Here is a 16,183-nt window from a genome sequence, read left to right on the forward strand (position 1 = left end):
TCCAATTACGATCGTACCTATCGAAAATTTATCGAAAATTTATCGAAAATTTATCGAAACTGCCAAATCCTATTGCGCCACCGCTGGAAAATGACCACGTTACCACCGTTCGTCCGGATCGGTTCTTACGGTGAACGTGAACGAAACGTCTCTTACATTTCCTCGAATAGTACAAGTAAGATGGGTGGGGCGACCACTTCTCTAAGTTTGGATTATGCGTGTAATTGTTTATGTTTTGTAGCATGGCGTACATGCAGCGATTACGTACAGAGAACGGCAAGAGTAACGATCTATGGCACGGAATCGTTGAAACCTGATTCGTAATTGAGTACAGAAGTAAAACTTTCACGTCGTAAGTATTCCTGCTGGATGCATCAAGCGCACAAGTGTATCAGCCTTCACGACCAGAGACACGGTCGCAATTAACAGCAGTCTAAAAAGAATAATTCGAGGTGATTCCTACGAAACGCGGCTAACCGCGTTACCGCTATTGAATCAACTTTGAAGCGAAGGTACCGTTCGATAAACACTGCGGTCCTTGCTTGAGAAAGAGAAAAACAGAAGCCGCGTGTGTTACCTACGTAGAGATAATGCTGCCGAGGGAGATAAGAAAGAGGTAATTATTAAATAACGACGAGAGAGAGAGAGAGAGAGATAGAGAGAGAGAGAGAGAGAGAGAGAGAGAGATAGATAGGTAGATATCGGGCTGCATAAGGTAAAACAAGGTGGATGGACGGTTTTAGAGCGGCATCGAACGAGACCTTCCTGTTTCGCCGGGGTGCGAGGAAAGAAGGAGTTGATATGGCGCGAAGATCGTGCAGAAAGGGAAGTTATATACGGTACGCTTCGCTGTATCTTGGACCAACCATGGGACGATGATGACAGCAGGTCTGGCGGGTGGCAGGCCAATAAATCATGGCTTACAGTGTGGGAACCTCTGGCTATATGCTACTCTCTGCGTGTATGGGGTATGCCATCGGTAAAACCTTTACTCCCGTGAGTCGATCGCAGGGTGACCGTACGTCGTACGTGTATATAACTCTTTCTCTTTCTCTTTCTTTTCCTCTTTCTCTTTCCCTTTCTCTTTCTCTTTCTCTTTCTCTTACTATTTCTCTTTCTCTCTTTCTCTTTCTTTCCGCCTGAGCCCGTTCTCTTCGACTCCACACGCTTCATCGGTGCATGCTCGAGCCCGGCCGCCGCGCCGCGCCACGCCGCGCCGCGCCGCGCCACACCGCGTGTAGCGAACATCAAGAGACGAATATGCTGGTGCAGGCGTTGCATTTCGTGTAGGTGTACATCCTTATGAATACATCATATATTGTTACCAGAGGGAGCACCATGTATCTCGTGTAATCGGTAACGGTGCAGCGGTTCATCGAGATCAGCCTTTTTCGGTAATCGCTTCTTTCCCCGTGCTCTCTCACAGTCTTGCCATTCAACTGTGTCAGCGATATTGTACTTACGCTCGATGGTCTACCGACCGCCCATAAACGGCCGATACATCGGCTAAAGAATATGACTGTCCGAAACGTTATATCGACATTGTCATGTTACATCGAGTTTGACACCGTTCGTCTTTCTTTTTCGTAAACATCGCCGTCGAACAGAGTCCAAGTATAAATTAAATGATTCTCTCTTGTCCATTCGATTCTACAGCGTGGAAAATTGTGAAACTTTAATATTCAGGGTTAATGGACTAACGATATTTTTATATCGTTCGTTGCAATAGGTAAATGCATTATGAAACCTGGGTTGATTACAAAGGAACAATGACAGCAAGTCATATATACGATCGTCGTATATGACGAGCAAGCCGCACGAACGCAACGACTTTTTTCATACAAGTTCCCGCGCTCTAATTTTGCGCGAAGAAGCTCGCGATCAATGCAGACGCGTGCATCGAGTTATTCGCGTAATGCGGAACCCCGTTCGTTACGTAACAGTGTAACGTAATTCGTAAAAAGGGACGTGTATTTAAACAGGATCGGGTTCCGAATAGACTCGTACCGAAAAAGGAACGATAGGAAGGAAGGAATTGTTCGGCGAAGCAAAATGGTAAGAAGGGATAAAAACAGCTGTGATACGGCTTCCACTGGGTATCGCTTTTGGCTGAGTTGTCGTTTCGATCGGTCCTTTTAACGTTATACCCGCGTTTCTTTCTCTTTTCTTTTCTTTTCCTACCTTTTCTTTTGCGCCATCGCAAAAATCCTTCGTAGATATTTGAGTAGCTGTCGTCGTCTTAACCGCTCGTTGTATTGTATAACTTTGTTGCAACATGGTCACAGTGAGTCTCGTGTCGTGGTCGTTTCATCGTGCGCGTAAGTACTTTACATGTTTGTACCGTTTATGAACCTATATGGGGAATGCAGCCAAACCGAGAAGGGCTACCTCAACGAAATCGCTCCTTTCCTCGATTCGAAATCGATTTCAGCGCGAATTCTCGATATGGATCGTTAGCAGACTTTGTAAATACTCTAATATTCGTACGATTCTTGTCGTTTCGTTCGTTTCATCTTTTTATCGTACTAGCGAATATGCTAATGTTACCTTGGTAAATAATAAATAAAACTTGGTAAATAAATCGTCATATTGCCAGTGCGTATCATCTGAATCCAACGAAAATGTAAAAATTATATTCTAGTTTTAGCGTGCGAGTATACAAACTTGAACTTTGATTTGTCCGTAGATGTTTATTTGAACGTTAGTTGAAAAACGCCTAAGGATATGATTGTTTAAATGTTCACCTTATATAGACGGAGTTGTACAATGTGCAGAACAGAATAAAAAGTACCGTTAGTTGCTCGCGTGATTCCAGAAGATAAATATGATTTTATTCAGATCTCGAGCAATTAATTTCACTGAAAATACACACAGAGACAACAAAGTTGCAGGGCTGTCGCCGGCGAGTGCTCGAGTAATTTCAATCTCGAGAACATACATAGTCTCCGTTAACTTTTTTTCCGCCACTTGTCTGTTTCCGGCTTAATTGCCTCCTTTTATTTTCCTTTTTACTCTTTTAATCTTTCGTTTTTTTTTCCTTTTCTTCTTTTCTTTTCTTTTCTTTTCTTTTCTTTTCTTTTCTTCTCTTTTCTTCTCTTTTCTTTCACCGGACTGGTTCAAGGCAACAAAATGGTGAATATTCCGTGATCGTCCATATATTGGGTCCAAAGTTTCGTTATCGAAACGGCCGGCCGCAATAAATAACGGCTTCGCTTTAAAGAAGTTGAAGTTGAAAGTCTTTTGGTGGTCATTTTAGCAGCCCGGGGATATGTGCGGACGTCGATGATCTATACCTGCAACATTGTGCTCCACGTCTTACATATGGAGGCAATGTGTTTTTGTAGGCTGATCAAAATCAAATCAGATTTCACGATCGCAAGTTAAGATCGATTGCTTCCGAATTCCCTGTAATTCGTACGTTGGCTCCGATCGTCTTGTCACATTATTGTTCTTTATATATTTATTTCCGGCGTCGCGCTTTAAACTTTAATAAGTAAATGAAGTTTATCGCATGATTTAAATCTGAAACGATCGTACCTTTTGCCGAGAAACAAGTTTCCTTCAACCGTTATTGTGAATTAGTAAATTAGCAATTGCGCGTTTAAATGGCAATTCCTACGAAAAGATATACTGGTTAATTTTTTGATCACTTTGTTTTATTTACTTCTCCTCTCTTTGCTTTCCTTTTCTATTCGTTTCTCCTGCTTTCTTTCGCGGTAGAAAACCTCAAGAAGTTATCAAGAAGAATTATCCTTCGTAATAAACGTGTATCGTTACCGATGTACATAAACGTGCCTGATGAGTGTAATAAAGCGAAATTCGCTATCATTTTACATGTTATTCTTGGAGGTTGCGAGAATATTTCGATCTTTCTTGATGGTAACTATTCGAAATAAAGTAATGTCTATACACGATCGGGGATCTCGCCGTAATTGTATCTTGCAGTTTCATCGGTACACAAGCATGATATTTTCCCGTTTATCAACGATACAGGGTTATCAAACATATTAACGATTTATTGCTTATTAAATGTTATTTCTTAATTTAACTGTACTCAAACGTATTTCGTTTCTTGGTCTTATTTTCTTCTTACGCGATGGAAACGTCGTATTTTCGCCGATTTATCCACGGGACAATTTATTTTTGGCAAGATTTTGAAAAACTCGAGGCAACTCTTATTCCTTACCATTGAGACGGTCAGCCACGCTAAGTAAGTAACTTTCTTTCTATTATACATGATATTACGCCGATCGATAATACGATAAATTATATCGCATCGTACGTATAATATCAATTATGATTAGTAGCAATCTGTATCTAATGAGAATTTGCGCGTTTAAAAAATTGTTCTTCTATCCTTTTCTATATTTGTGAAAATAAGTGGAGCAAAAACTAAATATAAAGGGATAAAAGAGATGCGTGGTGTCAGCTGTCTATTCCGAGGTATCCTAAATTTTGTTGCATGTCTTAAGTCTTGAGAGAGGGCAATTGGACGGTGGTAAAGGGCTGAGATAAGACCCGCGGACGATGTACGTACTTACGTAAGTATACATGTGTTGTCCACGTTACCTTCACTCTCTCTCTCTCTCTCTCTCTCTCTCTCTCTCTCTCTCTCTCTCTCTCTCTCTCTACCGGGCTCTCGCATAAATTTCAATCGAACGCATCCCTGTACTCTTTTATTTTCTTTTCGCCGCATCGATGCTAAATAAAAACGCGAAAAAATACGTTCCCACGAGCGGTTAGACCGGCCGTTATCCGTATGTCACGATCCCGGCTGCGTATCAACAACACGAACCAAAGTTCGCTTACTTTCCTTTAAATTACGCTTTGCGTTTCGTATTATTGAAAGCACGGTACAAAGCGACGCGTTACACGTATCCTCCAGGTTATTTCGCACGTTGTTCTTCGTCGTCGGAGACGAAGGAGCTCGTTAAATCGTTGGCAATAGAGCGAAACGCGACCAAGTCCTTTCGTTTTTCTTTTAAAAAGTCAAAGGCTACCGCGGGTCAACAAAATTGTGAAACTCGAGCTTGTTGCTGGCAAGACGAACCTTAGGAACCGCCACTGTTCTTGCAAATGTTTCGCTATGAAATTTCTGTATTCAGCGAACGCGAATCTGTTCTCCTAATCGCACGTCGCATCGACCTCTCAAAGGGACAATGACGCGTTTTAATTGCACGATCTTTCTCGCTGATAAGAATTTTTGTACTTCAAGACGAGATAATGCGAATGTTACCAACGTATATTTTAAGGCGCGTTTCGTGGAATACGGATGTCAGATAAGTATCTTCGAAACATTCGAGAAACGTAAATTTTTACTCGAAACGCTTTCTATGTCAGCGTTGTGTTGAATGGGTTACGAATGGAATACGAACATAATGATTAATCGTATCGATAACAACGCGATTTCCTTAATTCCTTTCTTCACATAAAATAACAATTCATCAATATCGAAGATTGCATATAAGTATTAATATGCGCTATGATATTTGAAGCAATTTTCATTCGTTATTTATCGTGTTATCGTTTTATTATTCTATTTAGGAAACGTTAAAACGAAGGAAAGTTGTACGCGAGGAAATTAAACGAGTTGCTCGTCTTCAGAGGTTCCGTTGTATCCATACTTTTTCAGGGTCAGAGAGAGAGAGAGAGAGAGAGAGAGAGAGAGAGAGAGAGAGAGAGAGAGAAAGGGAGAGCAATAAAAATTCTTCGTTTCATAATGATTCGAATAAACACGATGAAAGGTATACAGGATCGCAAATAGACATAGTTATCGATCAACGAATGCATGTACATACAATGCGTGTACGTGTATGATAAACTAGTTGCAAGAGAGAACTATTGGCTAGCCACAACTTATTGCAACAAACGGCGAGTTCGGTAGAGGCGAAATGGTATTAAGCGTGTTTTATCTAAAAACGAGTCAAGTACAGGCAACGATTATATTATTATTATTATTATTATCATTATTATTATTATTATTATTATTATTGTTATTATTATTATTATTATTATTATTGTTATTATTGTTATTATTGTTACTACTACTATTATTATTATATTTATTGTATTATAACGATATAAAGGATTTCGATATAAATTTCCAAGTTTCTTTCTTAATTGCTTTCATCTTCTGTCTGTAGTGGAAATATAATTAGTCGACGATACGAAGATACGAATCATATTTATGCTCCCTTGCAGCTGAAGCCGTGATAGTAGTGTTTAAATTTTAACCGAGTAACGCTTCGATTCACCGTAGTGCGATTAAAACGAGTTCGAGTCGAGTAATTTAACTTGTATAAACATAAGTTTCAGGCAGCTTAAATTCAATTAGTTTGACTAATCCGAACGAGGCTTTAGATCGAACTAGCCATCATCGGGCCGCGAATGTCAGGTTCCGATGATCCAGCCAAGTATCGAGTTTACCATGTAACTTGCACGAATGCTGTTCTTCTTCTCTACGGCTGTTGTTCGCGCGACGAAGACCTACTCTGCGTTCGCTGTCCACCGCTTCGCGATAGTGAGCCTGGCCGAAGGACCTGCCGACACCTTCCAAGTGTTACGCGGTCCAAGTGTTACCGTATAACAGTGCAAGAAAATCTCACCTTTCGTGTACTCGGGTGTCACACTGGCAACCTGAGATCTTATTTGGAACGTGTATAGGTATACGCGTATGTATTATAGCTGTATTCTTCCATGTCGTTTTGTAACGTGACCTATCAAATTCGTTGTTATTCGTTTCCCTCGATCAACACCACGTTTCCGTCCGATTGTAATCTATTTCGCCCTTCTTCACGTTCGATTCCCAACTTCGTTGTACAACTCTGGTTGTTACGTCTGCGTAACGGAAGTAACAGCAACGCCGGAAATAATAGTTTTCGCTCTAACGTAATAGATTTACTTCTCCCTTGATCGTCCAATCTCTTAATTACATTAACTTTTCAAACTTATGTAAATATATCGAAAGTATGACCGTTTACTTTTATTCGTTGTTTTCTTTTTTCTTTTTTTTTTTTGCCAACGGGTTTCCCTCTCGTCGTAATTTTGAATTAATATAGAGCGAGCCAGAAGTAGAAGAATGCCATACATTGCTGAAACAATCCACGGAAATTAGCTCGCATTCGTACAAATTATTTTGTAATTTTAAACTTTTCTTGAAACTTTGCTTCAGCAGATTTCCGAGTAGAACCTATGCATACATATATACATGCATATATATACATATACACATGTTTTTTTCTCTTTTTAATTAGCTGGCATTTCATTAAAAGTTTAAATTTCCCCGTGCGATTTAACATACAATATGAAAGATAATCATATCTGGCTCACTTTAATGTTCTCGCGAAAGCTTTGGAAACACGTATCCAGTATTGTTTTAATATCCCCCTGGTTCATCAATTACCATATCCAATTAGTAAAATATGTACGTTGAAATAACATGTTAAAACAGATAATAAAGTTCAGTTTTATAACAAAAAATATTTTCTACCCAATCTCTCCGTTTATTATCTTACGAAGATAAATTCATTATTAGACGTATCTTTCTCTGAAAATATTGAAAATATAATTATCCTGTAAACGATGAAACTTATTTAGTAAAATTAAAATTAAAGTTACTTGGTATTACGAAACTACTCGTCAATAATCGTAAAATGCAACTGCGTGCAATATACTGCGTGAATACATTATATCGATATTACCGCCGTTAAATTACTGGTATCGATATTAATATTACAAGTATTACTAAAAAAAACTTTACGTTATGCATGTTTGCACTTATATATAAAATGTTTCCTTACTATGAATGGGCGATTCTTTAATCCATTAATTGTTTATCGAATGTTCCGCTTTTATACAGTACCGTTTTTATACAGTATTCGTACTGGCAGCGTCTAAGTAAATGCAAATTCCTATAATTATAAGAGAACGTCGAATACGTCATCGTTGACGCGCTTCGTCAAAGATAATAGGCTCATAGGTTCGGGCGAGTATGATCGATCGATGCGGCAAGAAATCTTACTAAATAAAATATTTCACGGCTGTTCGACCAAATACGCAACATAAACATCCCGTCTCGGTACATTTGTCGCGTATTGCGTCCCGGTATGTCCGTATTTATAGGCCCCTTCAAAATAGTTTGAGCGCAGTGTTGCAAAGACCGTCGAAATTCACGAGAATTCGCGCGTGTAGCATGTAACATTGCTCGGTCGACTGTATTTCATCTTCCAAGTTTCTCCGTCAGTCTCATCCTCCGAACAATTTTAATTATACCCGCATTATCCGACTTAATACATCGGTTCATCGAGAGGTTAGAGAGCATAGGTAAGGGCACGTTAGTCTATATGTATGTACATATCGAATCGTTTTATTACTAGACAGTAGATATTTATGCAAATTCACATGTTCGTGAAAATAAACGAAGGAATAAATCCTATACGCAAATTTCTCCCATTTATTAAATACTATATACTACAACGAGTACTGTGCTCGATCACACTGTGTTTATATCGTCTACTATAATATTTATGAACTCTATTCGACATAGCTTAACATCTTTCCTTTATAAATTAATTTCTAACATCAAAGATAAAATTAAAAAGGCAACGTTGTACTTGGCTCTTTGCCTCTTCGTTCGTTCGTTCGTTCGTTCGTTCGTTCGTTCGTTCGTTCGTTCGTTCGTTAAATTAGATCAGTTTAGTTTCGAAAGATCAAGTATACGGCATTCAAAATTACCGAGTATCTCTGTGAAAGCGTTTAACGCTAAACAAGAACATCGATATCACGGCCGTTTGGCCGTTTCCGGTAGCAAATAAATCGCCAGTATAAATAAATCATCCTCCTGCAGGTACGTTTATGTGTCCACCGTCCAGCGAAATAATATGCCGATCTCGGCGTAACAACAAGGTGTCCGGTGATTAATTACGCGTGCCAATCCCCGTAATCGTTAGAGCAAGGTGTTGAAACGACAATTACTGTCACAGCGATCTCGCGGTGTATAATACATACGGTAAAGAAGAAGATGTAGAACTAAAAGAAAGAGAGTAAGCAAGTCGCGAGAGGGACACTCCTCGAGCCGAAAAGTGCACGCGTTTCGCTCTCGGCATACAATGCATCTTCTTGGCCCGCGCCCCTCCCGGAATCCTGATCTTTCGGTTCAACCGACGTATTACTTATTTATTAGGACCGTGCCCGGGTGGTCCGCGACATGACGGAATCGATTACGCGAATTCGCGGAACTGGCCTTCCTGGCCCGAGTCCCTTCGGAATTATGCTTACACTCCTTCAGATTCGGCTCTCTTCTCTTCTCTACCTCCTCCTTTGAACTCGTTCCATCCTCCATCTTCTTCCGTCCGTCCCACCTTCGCCGTTCCTCACTTCTTCTTACAGACCTCCCTTCAACCTTTTTCCAACTCGCACACACACACACGCGCGCGCGCGCGCGCGCTCGCTTACCGTATTCTCACGCATACCGACACACCCACCCTTGTTCTTCTTTTCTCTCCCTTGCCCGATTCCTGTCATGCATCCAGCAACTATCCCTTTCCCTCCGCTTGGGTAGAACGCCCTCCCAGGACCTGGTCGACGTTAACGTTCGGCTTATTATGTAATCAGAATAACAATAATTGTTTCGGAACTTTCGACTACTCATCAATCCGGGTGACAGCCGATTGCCCGCAGCTACGTGTAGGCATCGCTCGTTTAGCAATCCGTGGATAAGGATCAGAGGGCGGCAGGTTTCGAAGAGCTCCGAATTATCTTCGATTTTGTGAACTTTATCGGTAGGACCGGTATGGAGGAGGAGCAGATATTGGGAATGGTTTTCTCGCGAGTTATGGCCTCCTCTCGTTCTTGGAGAGTACTAGAGGATGGACCGGATCCTAAGTGCCCGCCGAGGAAATTATTACGTTCATACGTAATTGTATGGACAAATTTTCGCCAGGACAATGTGATTTTTCCCGCAATGTTGGTTACCAGGTGGCAATGATACAGTGTTTGCTCATATACATAATATGCAGCGATAGCAATATATTATATATTTATGTACACCTACGAACTGTTATTTGAAATTCGTTTGCAACACTTTATTAGATTATCGATGCAAACATTTTCAGCAAATAAGCGTTACCTGAAACGAGTACTCCTTTTTCTTCTTTTCTTTTTGTTAATCATATTACGAATTAATAATTCCCCGTTAACTCGCGCAGTTTCGCGTAATGATACTGTTACGAAATGAAATTAAATTGAAACGCGTACATCTACCTGTACATGTACCTTATTATTACGTGGGTGTGTACCTTAGAGGAATATTTATTTCTTGCGTAAATATTGACAGCGTTGACATGCAACGCACGAGATACATATTTATACAAGTATTTTGGACAAGGTTCGTCTTCTATTAACGATATGTGTTGTTAAAAGTATATTTCGAATTAATAATTTTCCGTCAAATTGCATATTTCTGCAATGATATAAACTCGAACGCGAAATATGTACGTTAGAGAAATTGGAAAATAACTTTATGTCAATTATAAATAAGAATAATTAAATACAATAGGATTGTTATAGCTTACAGAGCAATTTCCCACTCACCTATAAAAAAATACATTTATTCCATGATTTTTGACAATCACAAAATTTCATTGTCCGAACAGTAAATTATCGATCTTAAATATCTATTTTTGTTGTCGGCTGAACAATAGGTATGTATGCAACTTGAAAAAATCGCATCGTATTAAAAACCCTAAACTACCTGCTGAAATATATCCGCCATTCTTCAAATAATATCATAAGTGGCGAAGTGTAAGTTAACGATATACATTGATATAAACAAAGTCTATGAAAAAAAGTCTCTAAAGACTTTTCTGTCTGTGTACCTATTATGGTACGGAACGAAGAAATGCGATGTAACGTACCACGAAAAGGGTAGGGATGGGGGGTAGGTAGATGTTGATAGGGGATGAAAGAGGGTTAAGAAACAACACTATAAACGTTGCAATTGTATGTACATTTTTTATTTGGGGTTAATATAATAATTCTCGTAATCGGGGCGGGTGAATACGATTGGGTCGCGCGCGTGTTTTGTGTGTATGTGTGTGTATGTGTGTGCGCGTGTGTGTGTGCGCGCGCGCGCGCGTGTCTTGTGTGCGTGTGTGCGCGCGCGCGCGTGTGTTTTTTTAGTCCGAAGAGCGAACGTGGGATTTAGGTAGCTAGCCTCGTCCTAGCCTCGTGTGCGCATTCACACCGTTAATTAGTCTGCAACGTTTTGCGTGTTTCGCAATTATTATTACTTCTTTTTGTTTGTCGTTTGTTCGTTCTCGTTAATCTCTCTTGTAAATACTTCTCATCTAATAATTTAATTGCGTACGTAATAATTCGATTAATCAATAAATCCGTAATAAATCGGTATAAATGTTGAATCGTGTGCGTGAGTGAACTAGTGGTGCCGATCCTGTCGTAGGGCCGGCTAGGAAGTCTCGGTAGTAACCAGCGGTAAACGTATCACAAGTCATGTAGCAATCATTTATGCATTATCGGTACGAGTGTTCAAGAATCGAAGCTACTTCGCGCTTTCTCTCCCGTTCTCGCCTTCTCTTTCATTCCTTTCCGCGCATGCTCTCTTTCTCTCCAGAGATGTAAATTTTTGTTTGAAAACTATTCTCGGTATATATTAACGAACAACCGAGTTCCGGTGCTTCGCTGCTTCCTCGTCTTAACGTAGTGAAAAAAAGAAGTCTGTATCTACTGGTTGCGCAAGACAACAACAGCAAAAATAACACCGAAAAATCTCTCTCGCTCGTTCGCTCTCTCTCTCTCTCTCTCTTTCTCTTTTCCTCCCTCTCTGTCTGTCTGTCTCTCTCTCTCTCTCTCTCTCTCTGCGTGTGTTTCTAGTTCTGCCTTTATCCTCGCGATCGACTTTAGCGCGAGTGTTGATCGGTATTAATTAAATTGTACTCTACTGATCGCAGTCAAACGACTCTCTGAATTTATCTATAGTAGAAGCTTGCGCCGCGTCACGCGTGAAATACAACGCGATCGCGTGTATACATATATTTATATTATATATATATATATACACACACACACACACACACACACACACACACGCACGCACACGCACGCACGCATACACGCGCGCGCGCGCACACGAACACACGCACGCATGCACACATATTACGTTAGTTACGTGTATATATATATATATATCGTAGCTAACGTTCGGCACGAAAAGTGTCTTGCATATTTTCGCGAGAAGGCCCGCGGCAACCTCTGATCGCGTTTGCCCGATTCTATCCTGTCGATATACATTGCCTATGTTATAGCAGTTACGAGTTCCGTGTTCGATTCGTCCGTGTTCGACGATAACGTCGATTCTCAAACACTCGGAAATATTGTAGTTATAGCGTAGCGCAGTGCCGCGATGTTTACCGTTCCGCAGTTTCACCTACGTAAATAGGTGTATCGCAGGACACGCGTTTGCCACCACGGCCCCCTGCGCTTAGGTAATTGTTATTGTATATCAAACTTTATAAACTGTAATACAATGTAAACCTGTAAAAAATATACTGGGTGGCGGCGGCTCTGTATAATATAATAAGTAGTATTATAATCGTTATGGTACAATTGTAATTCGTATAAATATATCGTTATATTATATTTCTGTAATGTGCGCTTCCTATGTTGTTGTTTCTTTTTCTCGCGTTCCATGTTTTCGTCATGTAGCGTGCAAAACGGCAGCGTACCGGCCGCCGATTGCGTTCTATTATTTCCTTCTGTTATATTTCGTATAAGCGCTTGGTTCGTTGTACGGTAAATGCAGCTCAGCACCATTGTAGGCATATCTAAACGTATCAGGGAACGTATATCACTTTATACGTATACATGGTCGTTCGGCGTCTGTACACATTGTTTGTCGCAAAGGAAACTATATACGCGTAAATATGTCCCCCTTCTAGCTTGTTTATGGTAAAACGAATTATTGTTTCTTAAACACTGCGCGAAATCAAGGCATATAAATTATTTTATCACTCGCTTCGTATATTATGTATAATCTTGTGAAATATTTTACATATAAAAAATTAAATCGCTAATTGACGAGATAACCAATAACGACGAATATATACTCTGTTGGAATGAAATTCAGCGCAGTGTTTAAAGAATCGTCACTCAAGGTAGATGTACATTATGAGGCTGCGAAAACTCATGATCGCCGGAGGAATAATACTTTGAATGATAGCGATAAAGATATATAATAATTATTCCTTCGATCAAGAGCATCGAAGGCGCAGCGATTACCGTACCACGAATAAACAGCGTTAACTTGTTATCTTCTCATGCGCTCGGGGCGAGGCTAGGGCGATTTAGGAACTACGTGACAGCACAACCGATGCAAGTAACTATTTCATCTGTTTTCTGGATTTTGTCCTGTTGCTTTATACAATGAATTCTCGGTGAAACTCGATATTGACGGTTTCTATGTCACTGGAATATTGGCATTGCCATTGGAACTCGGTCAAGAGTGACCGATGGAATGTTTCTTGCCCGTGTCGAGTGAAAAACCGTCAAAACTTTGAAGAAATCGGAGGCAAAATTTTGATAAATTTCCACTTTTCGTTAGATCGATAATAACGAGCCGAAGTGATTTTATCCCGTTACAAAACATCTGTTTTACCTATGCAACGCACGAACCATGCCGACGGTTGATAATACCACGACGGAGCAAATAATTACAATCTGCGAAGCGCCATCTCTTAACGACAACGCGCACCGGCCGAGACAGTTTGCACTCGATACACGGCACTTTCGAAACTTTCGCATACTCGCCACATAATAATATCGCACGACGACACAGAAACCGCGTGTTTTATACACTCGTTCTCTCTCTCTCTCTCTCTCTGTATCTTTCTCTCTGTCTCTGTATCTCTCCCTTCTCCTCTCAACATACGTTCATTCAGTTTCTTGCTCTAACTAATTTCGCGCACTCTCGCAAGTTTATATCTTATTTTGTCTTTCTATCACTCGATTAAAGGTTGTATCCGAAGAACAATATTCGCGTTGCACAATTATCGATAAATATATATAATATATATATTGTATGTACGTATATATTACGCATAAATAATCGATTGCGCGCTCTTTGATCCTATGTACAAGTGTAGTTTCATGTAAATTAAAAATAATTCTTTTTCGGAGGCGTACCTCTTTCTTGCTCTTTCTCATTCTCGCTTTCTTACTCTCATACTCACACCCTTTCTCCTTCTCCCTCCCTAGTGTGTCTGTCTGTCTGTCTGTCTGTCTCTCTCTCTCTCTCTCTCTCTCTCTCTCTCTCTCTCAACATCTAAATACTTAATACCTTTCATTCTTGTCACAGTTCGTTCTTTTCACTGTTTTATTTTTTCCTCTGCTTTTGTCAGATAAAACCGTACTATCTCATTCTCGTACTGTAGGAACTTAAGATGGTGACTTCGGTCTCGGAGTCCCAGAAAAATCAAAGGTATTTCGTCTGTCCTATTTGTGTCATTCGATATAATATAACTGTACCCATAGGAGTAATGTGATTATCGGTGTAACAGTGTATACGTTATAGCGGCGGTCGCAGCGGCGATGGTTTTAAAAATATTTACGTTTGAACGGTGACAATGACGGTCGTGGATAGTGCGCATAATGACAACGATGATAATGACACGATATCGAGTGAGAATGATCGCGACAATTACGATGTAATGACAGCGATGCACCGATAACAACGTAGAAATGACAATAATTTCTTTCGCTTAAAGACTAACGAATAAGAAGATAACGAGTGATAACATTGTGCGGGAAATTAGCGCGATAAAGATTCGGTAGTGGAAGGAAATGACGCGTTGAACAGAAAATAGGAGAAAGGATATTTTAAGGAATCCGTTTCATTTCGTTACAAGCGTTTTCATGGTCCGTCTCGGGTATTATCTCGAGACGTCGATTGAAATTTAATGTTCGCCGTATTGCATTATTTGTATTGAAACGGAAAGAAAAACTATAGAATTGATTGGAATCGACTAATGTAAACAGAAATGGGGCCTAAGATAATACGGGTCGTTAATGCAAGCTTGTGAAACGGGACAAAGCAGATTCCTTAAGACATTTTCCGTCCGATGCGCGTCGTTTCGCTGGTTTCTGTTAAAAAAGTGTTAGAAAAATCTGTCGGACAGTCGGAACAGACGTTTACATTTACGAGAAACGCGTTAACGAATTACTAAAATTAACAATACCGCGATAGAACTAATGATATGTGACGATCGCGTCTAGTACGTGGAAATCGTTAAGCGGTACGAGCACATTGATCCTTCACGATCGATTCGAGTTATATAATGCGTAATATAGATAGTAAAGTTAATTCTAATCGTAACGCCAATAATGACGGTAGTCAATAATAATAATAATGATAATGATAACAATAATGATAATAATAATAGTAATAATAATAATAATGATGATGATGATGATGATGATGATGATGATGATGATGATGATGATGATGATGATAGTGGTGGTGGTGGTGGTGGTGGTGGTGGTGGTGGTGGTGGTGATAGTAGTAGTAGTAATATAATAATGATAATAATAATAATAATAATAATAATAACAATAATAATAATAATGATAATTATAAGAAGAATGATAATGACAATGATTATGATGATGACGACGATATATGGTGATGATGACGACGACGACGACGACGATGATGATGTATGAGGATGATGTATGACGATGATAATGATGATAACAAATATACAAATAATAATAATGTAACGGACATGATAGAGAATTAATAATTGCATCGGTATGTACGTAACGATGGCAATGATAACGGCCGACGGTTTTCTGTGCCGCCCAGAATTCGAATACAACCTTTCGCCGTGTCCTGTTCGTACGCGTAGTCAAGATTACTAACAACGAATCGATAATTATTACTATCCGTTTTAAACATTATCAACTGGTTTCGCGTGCCCTCGCGACAACTTCGACTAACTTGTACTACGCGCAATAATATCCGCACATTTCGCGGTAATAAAGTAACCAATCGATACGCGCCGCCTTTCAATCTATCCACTCTTTTCTTTTTCCCCCGTTTCACCTCTCTACTTACGCCCTATGCGACAATGCGACAATGTGACAATTTTTCTCGATACCGTTCACGCGAGTA

The sequence above is a fragment of the Bombus pyrosoma genome, linkage group LG2 (genome assembly GCF_014825855.1).
Source record: "Bombus pyrosoma isolate SC7728 linkage group LG2, ASM1482585v1, whole genome shotgun sequence".
Lineage (NCBI taxonomy): Eukaryota > Metazoa > Arthropoda > Insecta > Hymenoptera > Apidae > Bombus > Bombus pyrosoma.